We start from the raw sequence: 17583 nt of genomic DNA on the forward strand, positions 1-17583 counted from the left end.
CTTCGTCACCTCCATACACGAGAAACATCTCCTTAGTCCTTTTGAGGTACTTCAGGATATTCTTGACCGCCGTCCAGTGATCCACTCCTGGATTACTCTCAAACCTGCCTGCCATACTTATTGCCAGGCTAACGTCCGGTCTAGTGCACAACATTGCATACATGATAGATCATATGGCTGAAGCATAGGGGACGGTGCTCATATGTTCTCTATCTTTATCAGTTGCTGGGCACTAAGTCTTACTCAATCTCGTACCTTGTAAAACTGGCAAGAACCCTTTCTTGGACTGTTCCATTTTGAACCTTTTCAAAACTTTATCAAGGTATGTGCTTTGTGAAAGTCCTATCAGGCGTTTCGATCTATCCCTGTAGATCTTAATGCCTAGAATGTAAGCAGCTTCTCCTAGGTCCTTCATAGAGAAACTTTTATTCAAGTAATCATTTATGCTCTCCAAAAACTCCACGCCATTTCCAATCAGTAATATGTCATCCACATATAGTATTAGGAACGCCATAGAGCTCCCACTCACTTTCTTGTAAATACAAGATTCTCCAACCACTTGTATAAACCCAAATGCTTTGATCACCTCATCAAAGCGTTTGTTCCAACTCCGAGATGCTTGCACCAGTCCATAAATGGATCGCTCGAGCTTGCACACCTTGTTAGCATTCTTAGGATCGACAAAACCTTCGGGTTGCATCATATACAACTCTTCCTTAAGGAAACCGTTAAGGAACGCCGTTTTGACATCCATCTGCCAGATTTCATAATCGAAAAATGCAGCTATTGCTAACATGATTCTGACGGACTTAAGCATCGCTACGGGTGAGAATGTCTCCTCGTAGTCAACTCCTTGAACTTGTGAAAAACCTTTTGCCACAAGTCGAGCTTTATAAACGGTCACATTGCCGTCAGCGTCCGTCTTCTTCTTAAAGATCCATTTGTTCTGAATAGCCTTGCGGCCCTCAGGTAGTACTTCCAAAGTCCACACTTTGTTTTCATACATGGATCCTATCTCGGACTTCATGGCCTCCAGCCATTTGTTGGAATCTGGGCCCACCATTGCTTCTTCATAATTTGCAGGTTCATTGTTGTCTAACAACATGATTGACAAAACGGGATTACCGTACCACTCTGGAGTAGCACGTGGTCTCGTCGACCTGCGTGGTTCGATAGGAACTTGAACCGGAGTTTCATGATCATCATCATTAACTTCCTCCTCAACCGGCGTCGCAACGACAGGGGTTTCCCCTTCACCTGCGCCACCATCCAGAGGGATGAGAGGTTCGACAACCTCATCAAGTTCTATCTTCCTCCCACTCAATTCTCTCGAGAGAAACTCCTTCTCGAGAAAAGCTCCGTTTTTAGCAACAAACACTTTGCCCTCGGATTTGAGATAGAAGGTGTACCCAACTATCTCTTTTGGGTAACCTATGAAGATGTACTTTTCCGCTTTGGGTTCCAGCTTTTCAGGGTGGAGCTTTTTGACATAAGCATCACATCCGCAAACTTAAAGAAACGACAACCTTGGCCTTTTGCCATACCACAGTTCGTATGGTGTCGTCTCGGCAGATTTTGATGGTGCCCTATTTAAAGTGAATGCAGCTGTGTCTAATGCATAACCCCAAAACGATAACGGCAAATCGGTAAGAGACATCATAGATCGCACCATCTCTAATAAAGTACGATTACGACGTTCAGACACACCATTACGCTGTGGTGTTCCAGGCGGTGTCAACTGTGAAACAATTCCACATTTTCTTAAGTGAGCACCAAACTCGAAACTCAGATATTCACCCCCACGATCAGACAGTAGGAACTTGATCTTCTTGTTACGATGATTTTCAACTTCACTCTGAAATTGCTTGAACTTTTCAAATGTTTCAGACTTGTGCTTCATTAAGTAGACATAACCATATCTACTCGAATCGTCAGTGAAGGTGAGAAAATAACGATATCCGCCGCGTGCCTCCACGCTCATCGGACCATACACATTGGTATGTATGATTTCCAATAAGTCACTGGCACGCTCCATTGTTCCAGAGAACGGAGTTTTAGTCATCTTGCCCATGAGGCATGGTTCGCACGTGTCAAGTGAATCAAAGTCAAGTGACTCCAAAAGTCCATCGGTATGGAGTTTCTTCATGCGCTTTACACCAATATGACCTAAGCGGCAGTGCCACAAAAACATGGCGCTATCATTGTTAACTCTAACTCTTTTGGTCTCAATGTTATGTATATGTGTATCACTATCAAGATTCAATATGAACAATCCTCTCACATTGGGTGCATGACCATAAAAGATGTTACTCATAGAAATAGAACAACCATTATTCTCTGACTTAAAAGAGTAACCGTCTCGCAATAAACAAGATCCAGATATAATGTTCATGCTCAACGGAGGCACTAAATAACAATTATTCAAGTTCATAACTAATCCCGATGGTAACTGAAGTGAAACTGTGCCGACGACGATTGCATCAACCTTGGAACCATTTCCTACGCGCATCGTCACTTCATCTTTCGCCAGCCTTCGCCTATTCCGCAGTTCCTGTTTCGAGTTGCAAATATGAGCAACAGAACCGGTATCGAATACCCAGGCACTACTACGAGAGCCGGTTAAGTACACATCAATAACATGTATGTCAAATATACCTGATTTTTCTTTCGCCGCCTTCTTATCAGCCAGATACTTGGGGCAGTTGCGCTTCCAGTGACCCATACCCTTGCAATAGTAGCACTCTGTTTCAGGCTTAGGTCCAGCTTTGGGTTTCTTCGTCGGATTGGCAACAGGCTTGCCGCTCTTCTTTGAATTGCCCTTCTTGCCTTTGCCGTTTCTCTTGAAACTAGTGGTCTTATTCACCATCAACACTTGATGCTCTTTACGGAGTTCAGACTCTGCGACTTTCAGCATCGCAAACAACTCGCCGGGTGACTTGTTCATCCCTTGCATGGTGTAGTTCAACACAAAGCCCTTATAGCTTGGCGGCAGTGATTGAAGAATTCTGTCAGTGATAGCCTCTTGCGGGAGTTCAATCCCCAGCTCAGCTAGACGGTTTGAGTACCCAGACATTTTGAGCACATGTTCACTGTCAGACGAATTCTCCTCCATCTTGCAAGCATTGAATTTATCGGAGGTCTCATACCTCTCGATCAGGGCGTTCTTCTGAAAGATAAACTTCAACTCCTGGAACATCTCATATGCTCCATGACGCTCAAAGCGACGTTGAAGTCCCGGTTCTAAGACATACAAGACTGCACATTGAACTACTGAGTAGTCCACCTTACGTGTTAACCAAGCATTCTTAGTATCCTGGTCAGCCGTAGCGGGTGGTTCATCTCCTAGCGCAGCACTAAGGACATAATCCTTCTTCCCAGCTTGTAGGATCAACTTAAGATTACGAGCCCAGTCTACAAAGTTGCTTCCATCATCTTTCAACTTAGCTTTCTCTAGGAACGTATTAAAATTCAGGGTGACTGTTGCGTGAGCCATGATCTACAACACAAATATATTCAAAGTGGACTTAGACTATGTTCAAGATAATTAGAGTTTAACTTAATCACATTACTTGCTAAACTCCCACTCAAAAAGTACATCTCTCTAGTCATTTGAGTGGTTCATGACCTACTTACACTAGCTCAAGTCCGATCATCACGTGAGTTGAGTATAGTTTCAGTGGTAAGCATCCCTATGCTAATCATATCAACTATATGATTCATGATCGACCTTTCGGTCTCATGTGTTCCGAGGCCATGTCTGCACATGCTAGGCTCGTCAAGCTTAACCCGAGTGTTCCGCGTGTGCAACTGTTTTGCACCCGTTGTATGTGAACGTTGAGTCTATCACACCCGATCATCACGTGGTGTCTCGAAACAACGAACTGTAGCAACGGTGCACAGTCGGGGAGAACACAATTTCGTCTTGAAATTTTAGTGAGAGATCACCTCATAATGCTACCATCGTTCTAAGCAAAATAAGGTGCATAAAAGGATTAACATCACATGCAATTCATAAGTGACATGATATGGCCATCATCACGTGCTCCTTGATCTCCATCACCAAAGCACCGGCACGATTTTCTTGTCACCGGCGCCACACCATGATCTCCATCAACGTGTCGCCATCGGGGTTGTCGTGCTACTCATGCTATTACTACTAAAGCTACATCCTAGTAAAATAGTAAACGCATCTGCAAGCACAAACGTTAGTTTAAAGACAACCCTATGGCTCCTGCCGGTTGCCATACCATCGACGCGCAAGTCGATATTATCTATTACAACATGACCATCTCATACATCCAATATATCACATCACATCGTTGGCCATATCACATCACAAGCATACCCTGCAAAAACAAGTTAGACGTCCTCTAATTTTGTTGTTGCATGTTTTATGTGGTGAACATGGGTATCTAGTAGGATCGCATCTTACTTACGCAAACACCACAATGGAGATATATGAATTGCTATTTAACCTTATACAAGGGCCTCCTCGGTCAAATCCGATTCAACTAAAGTTGGAGAAACCGACACTTGCCAGTCATCTTTGAGCAAGGGGATTACTCGTAGCGATGAAATCAATCTCTCGTAAGCGTACGAGTAATGTCGGTCCAAGCCGCTTCAATCCAACAATACCGTGGAATCAAGAAAAGACTAAGGAGGGCAGCAAAATGCACATCACCGCCCACAAAAACTTTTGTGTTCTACTTGAGAAGACATCTACGCATGAACCTAGCTCATGATGCCACTGATGGGGAACGTCGCATGGGAAACAAAAAATTTCCTACGCGCACGAAGACCTATCATGGTGATGTTCATCTACGAGAGGGGATTTCCGATCTACGTACCCTTGTAGATCACACAGCAGAAGCGTTAGTGAACGCGGTTGATGTAGTGGAACGTCCTCACGTCCCTCGATCCGCCCCGCGAACCGTCCCACGAACCGTCCCGCGATCCGTCCCACGATCTAGTGCCGAACGGACGGCACCTCCACGTTCAGCACACGTACAACTCGACGATGATCTCGGCGTTCTTGATCCAGCAAGAGAGACGGAGAGGTAGATGAGTTCTCCGGCAGCGTGACAGCGCTCCGGAGGTTGGTGGTGATCTGATATCGGTAGGGCTCCGCCCGAGCTCCGCACAAACGCGATCTAGAGGTAAAACCGTGGAGGTATGTGGTCGGGCTGCCTTTGAAAAGTTGTCTCAAATCAGCCCTAATTGCTCCATATATATAGGAGGAGGGAGGGGAGGCTTGCCTTGAGGCTCAAGGAGCCCCAAGGGCTGCGCACCAAGGGGAGGAGGAGTCCTCCTCCAATCCTAGTCCAACTAGGATTGGAAAGTGGAGTCCTTCTCTCCTTTCCCACCTTTTTTCTTTTCTTTTCTCTTTGATTTTATATCCTTGGCGCATAGGGCCCTCTTGGGCTGTCCCACCAGCCCACCAAGGGCAGGTGCGCCACCCCCAAGGCCTATGGGCTTCCCCGGGGTGGGTTGCCCCCCCCCCCCGGTGAACACCCAGAACCCATTCGTCATTCCCGGTACATTCCCGGTAACTCCGAAAACCTTCCGGTAATCAAATGAGGTCATCCTATATATCAATCTTCATTTCCGGACCATTCCGGAAACCCTCGTGACGTCCGTGATCTCATCCGGGACTCCTAACAACATTCGGTAACCAACCATATAACTCAAATACGCATAAAACAACGTCGAACCTTAAGTGTGCAGACCCTGCGGGTTCGAGAACTATCTAGACATGACCTGAGTGACTCCTCGGTCAATATCCAATAGCGGGACCTGGATTCCCATATTGGATCCCACATATTCTACGAAGATCTTATCGTTTAAACCTCAGTGCCAAGGATTCATATAACCCCGTATGTCATTCCCTTTGTCCTTCGGTATGTTACTTGCCCGAGATTCGATCGTCAGTATCCGCATACCTATTTCAATCTCGTTTACCGACAAGTCTCTTTACTCGTTCCGTAATACAAGATCCCGCAACTTACACTAAGTCACATTGCTTGCAAGGCTTGTGTGTGATGTTGTATTACCGAGTGGGCCCCGAGATACCTCTCCGTCACACGGAGTGACAAATCCCAGACTCGATCCATACTAACTCAACGAACACCTTCGGAGATACCTGTAGAGCATCTTTATAGTCACTCAGTTACGTTGCGACGTTTGATACACAGAAAGCATTCCTTCGGTGTCAGTGAGTTATATGATCTCATGGTCATAGGAACAAATACTTGACACGCAGAAAAGAGTAGCAACAAAATGACACGATCAACATGCTACGTCCATTAGTTTGGGTCTAGTCCATCACGTGATTCTTCTAATGACGTGATCGAGTTATCAAGCAACAACACCTTGTATATAATCAGAAGACCGTGACTATCTTTGATCAACTGGCTAGCCAACTAGAGGCTTGCTAGGCACAATGTTTTGTCTATGTATCCACACATGTATATAAGTATTCATTCAATACAATTATAGCATGGATAATAAACGATTATCTTGATACAGGAATTATAATAATAACTATATTTATTATTGCCTCTAGGGCATAATTCCAACACAGTCTTGTATGGCTTAGAGTCGGGACTTCAACGTCGCTTTGAGCATCATGGAGCATATGAGATGTTCCAGGAGTTGAAGTTTATCTTTCAGAAGAACGCCCGGATCGAGAGGTATGAGACCTCCGATAAATGCTATGCTTGCAAGATGGAGGAGAACTCGTGTGTCAGTGAACATGTGCTCAAAATGTCTGGGTACTCAAACCGTCTAGATGAGCTGGGGATTGAACTCCCGCAAGAGGCTATCACTGACAGAATTCTTCAATCACTGCCACCAAGCTATAAGAGCTTTGTGTTGAACTATAACATGCAAGGGATGAACAAGTCACCCGGCGAGTTATTCACGATGCGGAAAGTCGCAGAATCAGAACTCCGTAAAGAGCATCAAGTGTTGATGGTGAATAAGACCACCAGTTTCAAGAGAAACGGCAAAGGAAAGAAGGGTAGTTCAAAGAAGAGCGGCAAGCCTGTTGCCAATTCAACGAAGAAGCCCAAAGCTGGACCTAAGCCTGAAACAGAGTGCTATTATTGCAAGGCTATGGGTCACTGGAAGCGCAACTGCCCCAAGTATCTGGCTGATAAGAAGGCGGCCAAGGAAAAATCAGGTATATTCGATATACATGTTATTGATGTGTACTTAACCAGCTCTCGTAGTAGTGCCTGGGTATTCGATACCGGTTCTGTTGCTCACATTTGCAACTCAAAGCAGGAACTACGAAATAAGCGAAGGCTGGCGAAGGATGAAGTGACGATGTGCGTGGGAAACGGTTCCAAGGTTGATGCGATCGCCGTCGACACAGTCTCACTTCAGTTACCATCAGGATTAGTATGAACTTAAATAATTGTTATTTAGTGCCTGCGTTAAGCATGAACATTATATTTGGATCTTGTTTATTGCGAGATGGTTACTCGTTTAAGTCAGAGAATAATGGTTGTTCTATTTCTATGAGTAATATCTTTTATGGTCATGCACCCAATGTGAGAGTATTGTTCATATTGAATCTTGATAGCAATGATACACACGTACATAACATTGAGACCAAAAGATGTAGGGTTAATAATGATAGCGCCATGTTTTTATGGCACTGTCGCTTAGGTCATATTGGTGTAAAGCGCATGAAGAAACTCCATTCAGATGGGCTTTTGGAGTCACTTGATTTTGAATCACTTGACACTTGCGAACCATGCCTCATGGACAAGATGACTAAGACTCTGTTCTCCAGAACAATGGAGCGTGCAAGTGACTTGTTGGAGATTATACATATCGATGTATGTGGTCCGATGAGTGTGGAGGTCCGCGACGCATATCGTTATTTTCTCACCTTCACTGACAATTTGAGTAGATATGGTTATGTCTACTTGATGAAGCACAAGTCTGAAACGTTTGAAAAGTTCAAGCAATTTCAGAGTGAAGTAGAAAATCATCATAACAAGAAGATCAAGTTCCTACGTTCCGATCGTGGGGGTGAGTATCTGAGTTTCGAGTTTGGTACTCACTTGAGACAATGCGGGATTGTTTCACAATTTACACCGCCTGGAACACCACAGCGTAATGGTGTGTCCGAACGTCGTAGTCGTACTTTACTAGAGATGGTGCGGTCTATGATGTCTCTTACCGATTTGCCATTGTCGTTTTGGGGCTATGCATTGGAGACAGCTGCATTCACTTTAAATAGGGCACCATCGAAATCCGTTTAGACGACACCATATCAGCTGTGGTATGACAAAAGACCAAAGTTGTCGTTTCTTAAAGTTTGGAGATGTGATGCTTATGTCAAAAAGCTTCAACCTGAAAAGCTGGAACCCAAAGCGGAAAAGTGCATCTTCATAGGTTACCCAAAAGAGACAGTTGGGTATACCTTCTATCTCAAATCCGAGGGCAAAGTGTTTGTTGCTAAGAACGGAGCTTTTCTCGAGAAGGAGTTTCTCTCGAGAGAATTTAGTGCGAGGAAGATAGAACTTGATGAGGTTGTCGAACCTCTCATCCCTTTGGATGGTGGCGCAGGGCAAGGGGAAACCCCTGTCGTTGCGACGCCGGTTGAGGAGGAAGTTAATGATGATGATGATGAAACTCCGGATCAAGTTCCTGTTGGACCTCGCAAGTCGACGAGACTGCGTAGTGCTCTAGAGTGGTACGGTAATCCCGTCTTATCAATTATGTTGTTGGACAACAATGAGCCTGCGAATTATGAAGAAGCAATGGTGGGCCCGGATTCCAACAAATGGTTGGAGGCCATGAAATCTGAGATAGGATCTATGTATGGAAACAAAGTGTGGACTTTGGAAGTACTACGTGAAGGCCGCAAGGCTATTCAGAACAAATGGATCTTTAAGAAGAAGACGGACGCTGACGGTAATGTGACCATTTATAAAGCTCGACTTGTGGCAAAGGGTTTTTCACAAGTTCAAGGAATTGACTACGATGAGACATTCTCACCGTAGCGATGCTTAACTCCGTCTGAATCATGTTAGCGATAGCTGCATTTTTCGATTATGAAATCTGGCAGATGGATGTCAAAACGGCGTTCCTTAACGGTTTCCTTAAGGAAGAGTTGTATATGATGCAACCTGAAGGTTTTGTCGATCCTAAAAATGCTAACAAAGTGTGCAAGCTCCAGCGATCCATTTGTGGACGGGTGCAAGCATCTTGGAGTTGGAATAAACGCTTTGATGAGGTGATCAAAGCATTTGGGTTTATACAGGTGGTTGGAGAATCTTGTATTTACAAGAAAGTGAGTGGGAGCTCTATGGCGTTCCTAATACTATATGTGGATGACATATTACTGATTGGAAATGGCGTGGAGTTTTTGGAGAGCATAAATGATTACTTGAATAAAAGTTTCTCTATGAAGGACCTAGGAGAAGTTGCTTACATTCTAGGCATAAAGATCTATAGGGATAGATCAAAACGCCTGATAGGACTTTCGCAAAGCACGTACCTTGATAAAGTTTTGAAGAGGTTCAAAATGGAACAGTCCAAGAAGGGGTTTTTGCCAGTTTTACAAGGTACAAGATTGAGTAAGACTCACTGCCCAACAACTGATAAAGATGGAGAGTATATAAGTACCGTCCCGTATGCTTCAGCCATAGGTTCTATCATGTATGCAATGCTGTGCACTAGACCCGACATTAGCCTGGCCATAAGTATGGCAGGCAGGTTCCAGAGTAATCCAGGAGTGGATCACTAGACGATGGTCAAGAATATCCTGAAGTACCTGAAAAGGACTAAGGAGATGTTTCTCGTATATGGAGGTGACAAAGAGCTCGCCGTAAAAGGTTACGTCAATGCAAGCTTTGACATAGATCCGGACGACGCTAACTCGTAGACCGGATACGTATTTATTCTTAATGGGGGTGCGGTAAGCTGGTGCAGTTCCAAGCAAAGCGTCATAGCTGATTCTACATGTGAAGCGGAGTACATGGCCGCCTCGGAGGCAGCTAAGGAGGGTGTCTGGATGAAGCAGTTCATGACGGATCTTGGAGTGGTGCCGAGCGCACTGAATCCAATAACCCTGTTTTATGACAACACGGGTGCCATTGCCTTAGCAAAGGAACCACAGTTTCACAAGAAGACCAGACACATCAAACGACGCTTCAACCTCATCCGCGACTACGTCGAGGAGGAGGACGTGAATATCTGCAAAGTGTACACGGATCTGAATGTGGCAGACCCGCTGACTAAACCTCTTCCATGGGCAAAGCATGATCAACACCAGAACTGTATGGGTGTTAGATTTATTACAATGTAATTCGCATGACGATGTGAGGACTATATTATTGACTTTGGTGCAAGTGGGAGACTGTTGGAATTATGCCCTAGAGGCAATGATAAATAAGTTATTATTATAATTCCTGTATCAAGATAATCGTTTATTATCCATGCTATAATTGTATTGAATGAAGACTTAGATACATGTGTGGATACATAGACAAAACACTGTCCCTAGCAAGCCTCTAGTTGGCTAGCCAGTTGATCAAGGATAGTCAAAGTCTTCTCACTATGTACAAGATGTTGTTGCTTGATAACTGGACCACATCATTAAGTGAATCATGTGATGGACTAGACCCAAACTAATGAACGTAGCATGTTGATCGTGTCATTTTGTTGCTACTGTTTTCTGCGTGTCAAGTATTTATTCCTATGACCATGAGATCATATAACTCACTCGCACCGGAGGAATGCCTTCTGTGTATCAAACGTCATAATGTAACTGGGTGACTATAAAGATGCTCTACAGGTATCTCCTAAGGTGTCCGTTGAGTTAGTATGGATCAAGACTGAGATTTGTCACTCCGTGTGACGGAGAGGTATCTCGGGGCCCACTCGGTAATACAACATCACACACAAGCCTTTGCAAGCAATGTGACTTAATGTAAGTCACGGGATCTTGTATTACGGAACGAGTAAAGAGACTTGCCGGTAAACGAGATTGAAATAGCTATGCGGATACTGACGATCGAATCTCGGGCAAGTAACATACCGAAGGACAAAGGGAATGAAATACGTGATTATATGAATCCTTGGCACTGAGGTTCAATCGATAAGATCTTCGTAGAATATGTAGGATCCAATATGGGCATCCAGGTCCCGCTACTGGATATTGACCGAGGAGTCCCTCGGGTCATGTCTACATAGTTCTCGAACCCGCAGGGTTTGCACACTTAAGGTTCGGCGATGTTTTATGCGTATTTGAGTTGTATGGTTGGTTACCGAATGTTGTTCGGAGTCCCGGATAGGATCACAGACGTCACGAGGGATTCCGGAATGGTCCGTAAACGAAGATTGATATATAGGATGACCTCATTTGATTATCGGAAAGTTTTCGGGCATTACCGGGAATGTACCGGGAGTGCCGAATGGGTTCGGGATGTTCACCGGGGGGGGGGGGCAGTCCACCCGGGGGAAGTCCATAGGCCGTAGGGGTGCCGTAACAGCCCTTAGTGGGCTGGTGGGACAGCCCAAGAGGCCCTATGCGCAGGAGATAAAGAAATCAAAGGAAAAAAAGAGGAGGTGGAAAGGAAGGGAAGGACTCCACCTTCCAATCCTAGTTGGACTAGGATTGGAGGTGGATTCCTCCACCCTTGGTTCGGCCGACCCCTTGGGGCTCTCTTGAGCCTCAAGGCAGGTCCCTCCCCCTCCCTCCTATATATACTGGGGTGTTAGGGCTGATTTGAGACAACTTTGCCACGGCAGCCCGACCACATACCTCCACGGTTTTTCCTCTAGATCGTATTTCTACGGAGCTCGGGCGGAGCCCTGTTGGGATAGATCACCACCAACCTCTGGAGCGCCATCACGCTGCCGGAGAACTCATCTACCTCTCCGTCTCTCTTGATGGATCGAGAAGGCCGAGATCATCGTCGCGATGTACGTGTGCTGAACGCGGAGGTGTCGTCCGTTCGGCGCTAGATCGGATCATGGGACGAAGAGTACGACTATGGTGATTTGAATCACCCAAGCTGTTTCACTACATCGTCCGCGTTTCTTAACGCTTACCGCTGTACGATCTACAAGGGTACGTAGATCGGAAACCCCCTCTCGTAGACGGACATCACCATGATAGGTATTGCGTGTGCGTAGGAAATTTTTTGTTTCCCGTACCACGTTCCCCAACAGGTGTTGCTCGGCATGTGTTGCAACCACAAAAAAAAGTTTCCTCATGTTGTATTGTAAGGCATTACAACAAATGTCCGTTTCTTTGTTAAATTTCCCATTTTGTTTTCTGTTATTTCTTTTTTTAATATATGTTAAAATGTTCATGGTGCAGAAAATGTATGACTCACATTTTAAAGAAGTTTGTCACGTTGTTTTGCAAAGTGTTCATTTTTGTTGTAAAAAAATGTTCATCACATTTTTAAAAACTGTTCAACGTGTATTTTGAAAATGATTCATCATGTATTGAAAAAATGTTCAACACGCTAAAGAAAAGTTGGTCATATATTTTAAAGTTATGCATCGTGTACTTTTACAAAGTGTTCAGCGTGTATTTAAAAAAATTCATTGTCTAGTTTCAAATCTGTTCATCACATTCTTAATAAATAGGTAACTATGTATTGAGAATAATGTACAACATGGATCAAGAAGTTTTTTAGCATATATTTTAGAAGTGATCACCGTATATTTTAGTAATATTTGACCAATTTCAAAATTTGAAGAAAAACTTTATATATACTTGATACTTTACCCTTGCAACTAGTGAAATATGTTTTCTTCAAAAGGTACATATGTCTAGTGGGTTCAAAGAAGAACTCGAGATCATGCATCTCCACTAATAAAAGCACGAGAAGGCAGATCCAACTCGCCGTCTCAACCGTCTAATCATGTAATTAACGGTTTAAAAACGTTGTTAACGAAACTAACCATGTTTCGTTAGCGCCAATTGCCCACCCAACGCCGTTAAGCCCTCGATCCCTCGCTCGCACCCGCTCGGTCCGCTCGCCGCGGCCGCGCCGCTCGCCCCAGCTCCCCCCCGCTCGCCGCGCCGCGCGAGCCGCTCGCCCTCGCCCCAGCTCCCCCCCCGCTTGCCCCGCTCGCCGCGCCGCGCGCCCCCCGCTCCCCCGCCGCTGGCCTGCTCGCGCCGCTCAGCCCCGCTCCCCCCGCTCGCCCCGCTTGCCGCACCGCGCCGCCCACGCGCCTCCTCCCCCGCTCGCCGCGCCTACTCCTCCCCCCGCTCCATATTGCCGTAGCACAGGTCAGGTCACTTTTCCAACTACCATGTTAATACATTTGAGATACGGGCTACGAAAGTAGGCTCTGTCTGAATGTTTGTAGCATGGGAATTTCAAATTTGTCAAAGTTCCTGTGGAAAATGAATCAATTCCTCGTTTGGAAATCTTGATGTTGTTTTGCTTCATATTTTTGTCAAGCTAAAATGGGCAACACAAACCATTGCAGGCCTATGCTGATGAGATAGGTATTCCTTTCCTAGAAACAAGTGCTAAAGAGTCCATCTATGTCGAAGAGGCTTTTTTGGCAATGTCTATAGCAATCAAGAAGAGGTAGACGAGCAAATGAGCTTTCACATTTATTATATTCAGTCTTTGTTTTTTTATTTTTGAAATGCTTATGCTGATGAAACTTGTGTATGATGATCTACAGCAAAGCTGGCAGCCAAGGAGTCCTGGAGAGGAAGCCATCCAATCTGGTCCAGATGAGAGGCCAACCAATTTATCAGCAGCAGGAGAAGCAAAAGAGTAGCTGCTGTTCAACATGACCCGAGCTCGGACTCAAGGGAGGGTAAGACATCCCGCCGAGATGCCTTGGCGCAGCTACCTTCCAGGAATCAGGATGAACATGGCATGTGCCAAATGTGGACCTCTTACTTCCTTGTCTTTTGAAACACTTTGTTAGCTAGCTGCAAACTGTATCAGTAAGCGAGTTTGCGTGTTCGATCTTTCGGTGGAATACTTGATGTCCATGGTTGCTGGAGGGGAAACTGTAGCAACATCATGCAATCTGCGAACTGTCCAATCTGAAAGATGATGAATTTACATAGGAAAAAGCATGTACGTTGGCAGATGCTGATCTTCTTTTTCCTTTTTACAACATGAAGTGGCACACATAAGGTTATGGGGGTTCCATAAAGGGTAGCCTTGTCAAACTGTCGCTATTTCTGTAAGATTTGGGTAATTTGTTTTGTAGAAGGACTCACTTGACCAACGCTTGCACGAGATAGCTTGATAGGTTGGTTGTTTAGGCTAGAAGTAGTAGTCACTCTCCATGGTTCGCTGGAAGGGAAGTTGTGGCATCATCATATTGCTGCCAGTGTCCAGAATCCCGCTCTGCTCAATTATCTGCAGGAACAAGAATCAAGACATTAAGAATAATGTTTGTCAATTATCCGGAAATATGTCAGTCCATTGTTATAAAATATAAACACCTGGCAATAAGATTGTCTACTACTCTTATGGTCGATTCCCCTTTTTTTATCGTGCTCTGGTTGATTCTAAATGCTAAAACTGATCCGAACACCATCCCAGAATCAAAAGGTAACATCCCAAATAGTGCATTTTCTTTGAAATGGATCTGGATTAGAGTATAGTACCCTTATGACATCCTGAATATCCATGGTATACGTTGTTGTTGCTCCTCTTCAAGTTGCCGCTCCTCCGTCCGGAGCTCCTCTACAGGGCCGTCGGGTGCTGCTGCTGGTGGTGGGCACCTCTGCTTTCACCGCTGCTGCTGGTGGGCAACATCGACGCCCTCCCACCCCAGTCACCAACCCCCCGAGGCATCCGCCTCTGCCTGTAGAAGAAGGTAAAATTCAATTAAAATTTCAGGTTTCAGATTTCAGTTAATCTGTACTCCAAACTCTGAATTTGTTGTGGCTGCTCTTTCAAGCGCTGATGAACCTGCAAGATAAATCAATGGAAAAAGCATGTACGTTGGCAGATGCTGATCTTCTTTTTCCTTTTTACAACATGAAGTGGCAAACATAAGGTTATGGGGTTCCATAAAGGGTAGCCTTGTCAAACTGTCGAGATAGCTTGATAGGTTGGTTGTTTAGGGTAGAAGTAGTAGTCACTCTCCATGGTTCGCTGGAAGGGAAGTTGTGGCATCATCATGTTGTTGCTAGTGTCCAGAATCCCGCTCTGCTCAATTATCTACAGGAACAAGAATCAAGACATTAAGAATAATGTTTGTCAATTATCTACAGGAACAAGAATCAAGACATTAAGAATAATGTTTGTCAATTATCTACAGGAACAAGAATCAAGACATTAAGAATAATGTTTGTCAATTATCCGGAAATATGTCAGTCCATTGTTATAAAATATAAACACCTGGCAATAAGATTGTCTACTACTCTTATGGTCGATTCCCCTTTTTTTATTGTGCTCTGGTTGATTCTAAATGCTAAAACTGATCCGAACACCATCCCAGAATCAAAAGGTAACATCCCAAATAGTGCAGTTTCTTTGAAATGGATCTGGGTTAGAGTATAGTACCCTTATGACATCCTGAATATCCATGGTATACGTTGTTGTTGCTCCTCTTCAAGTTGTCGCTCCTCCGTCCGGAGCTCCTCTGCAGGGCCGTCGGGTGCTGCTGGTGGTGGTGGGCACCTCTGCTTTCACCGCCTGCTGCTGGTGGGCAACGTCGACGCCCTCCCATCCCCGTCACCAACCCCCCGAGGCATCCGCCTCTGCCTGTAGAAGAAGGTAAAATTCAATTAAAATTTCAGGTTTCAGATTTCAGTTAATCTGTACTCCGAACTCTGAATTTGTTGTGGCTGCTCTTTCAAGCGCTGATGAACCTGCAAGATAAATCAATGGAAAAAGCATGTACGTTGGCAGATGCTGATCTTCTTTTTCCTTTTTACAACATGAAGTGGCACACATAAGGTTATGGGGGTTCCATAAAGGGTAGCCTTGTCAAACTGTCGAGATAGCTTGATAGGTTGGTTGTTTAGGCTAGAAGTAGTAGTCACTCTCAATGGTTCGCTGGAAGGGAAGTTGTGGCATCATCATGTTGCTGCGAGTGTCCAGAATCCCGCTCTGCTCAATTATCTGCAGGAACAAGAATCAAGACATTAAGAATAATGTTTGTCAATTATCCGGAAATATGTCAGTCCATTGTTATAAAATATAAACACCTGGCAATAAGATTGTCTACTACTCTTATGGTCGATTCCCCTTTTTTTATCGTGCTCTCGTTGATTCTAAATGCTAAAACTGATCCGAACACCATCCCAGAATCAAAAGGTAACATCCCAAATAGTGTAGTTTTTTTGAAATGGATCTGGGTTAGAGTATAGTACACTTATGACATCCTGAATATCCATGGTATAGGTTGTTGTTGCTCCTCTTCAAGTTGCCGCTCCTCCGTCCGGAGCTCCTCTACAGGGCCGTCGAGTGCTGCTGGTGGTGGTGGGCACCTCTGCTTTCACCGCTGCTGCTGGTGGGCAACGCCGACGCCCTCCCATCCCCGTCACCAACCCCCCGAGGCATCTGCCTCTGCCTGTAGAAGAAGGTAAAATTCAATTAAATTTTCAGGTTTCAAATTTCTGTTAATCTGTACTCCGAACTCTGGATTTGTTGTGGCTGCTCTTTCAAGTGCTGATGAACCTGCAAGATAAATCAAGATGCAACGCATAATAGATTTTCTATTAGTTGGTTCGATTTTCTTTTCTACTTATTTTTCTTGGCTGATGGAGTGACGATTTGCAAAATTCAAGCACAACAGACAAAATCACAGGTTTTCTCTCAGGAGTTCATTTGTATGCCGATTATCCTGCTGAACTGGGTCATGTGACACTTGAGGTTTTAATACTGACGTTCATTGTTCTTGTCTCTGGGTCCTTCATTTCCATGCTTCTTTTCGTGCTTAATGTTTTATTTGTATTGGAGTGCTTAATGTTTTGTTTGTAGTGGAGGACGTAGTTGCGATGAGGATAACAAGCTCCCTCTTCTGAAAGCATTGATGATATTGCTGGCAGAATCGAACCAAATAAATATTGCCACCACTGAGCAACTTTGCATCTTCGTACAATCTTTGTTGCTTCTTCTTACTTCTACAAGGTATGTTTGGATCGTGAGGAAGTATTGATGCATAATCCAATACTTGATCCGAGGGCAGCTTGAGCCGCCCATATGATGTCATCTTTGCAACTGAATCCATCCGAGTTCAGTGTTATTTTTTCTAAACATTGAAACAATCTCAGGACACCTTCAGTATGCGGATGATACCATGAATATTGGAAGATAGTATGCCACAATATCAGTTATGAGGTAAAAACTAATCTTTTTCTCACTTTAGTAATTTATTCGTGACTTCTATTTTTTATTTACTAACCTCTCTTCATAATGATTTTTGAATTAAATTTAGCTTTTCAGAAAGTATCACAGAGTAACTCTGATTTTGGTGGGTAGCGATTGTGATCACAGGGAAGAGATCAAGAGCATCAGCAACATCTTGCAGTGTTCCTCCTCATTGTCGATGTCGCCACCTAATGTAAAGCACTTGAACTTGAGCTATCTTCCTTCTTGCGTTGCTTGAAACTACATC

At 44.4% G+C, this 17583-nt stretch overlaps 3 non-coding genes across 3 annotated transcripts; all 3 read left to right on the forward strand.

Annotated features, from left to right (window-relative positions):
* Nucleotides 1-16725: 16725 nt before the first annotated feature.
* Nucleotides 16726-16827, forward strand: LOC123414515. Its single transcript, XR_006614452.1, has one exon. It is a non-coding gene; the product is annotated as a small nucleolar RNA Z107/R87 (small nucleolar RNA).
* Nucleotides 16828-16953: 126 nt separating this feature from the next.
* LOC123414359 lies at nt 16954-17049 on the forward strand. Its single transcript, XR_006614349.1, has one exon. It is a non-coding gene; the product is annotated as a small nucleolar RNA R30/Z108 (small nucleolar RNA).
* Nucleotides 17050-17103: 54 nt separating this feature from the next.
* On the forward strand, nt 17104-17196 carry LOC123414542. Its single transcript, XR_006614478.1, has one exon. It is a non-coding gene; the product is annotated as a small nucleolar RNA snoR31 (small nucleolar RNA).
* The last annotated feature ends 387 nt before the right edge of the window (nt 17197-17583 follow it).

This window comes from Hordeum vulgare, chromosome 7H, assembly GCF_904849725.1.
Source record: "Hordeum vulgare subsp. vulgare chromosome 7H, MorexV3_pseudomolecules_assembly, whole genome shotgun sequence".
NCBI classification, from domain to species: Eukaryota; Viridiplantae; Streptophyta; class Magnoliopsida; order Poales; family Poaceae; genus Hordeum; species Hordeum vulgare.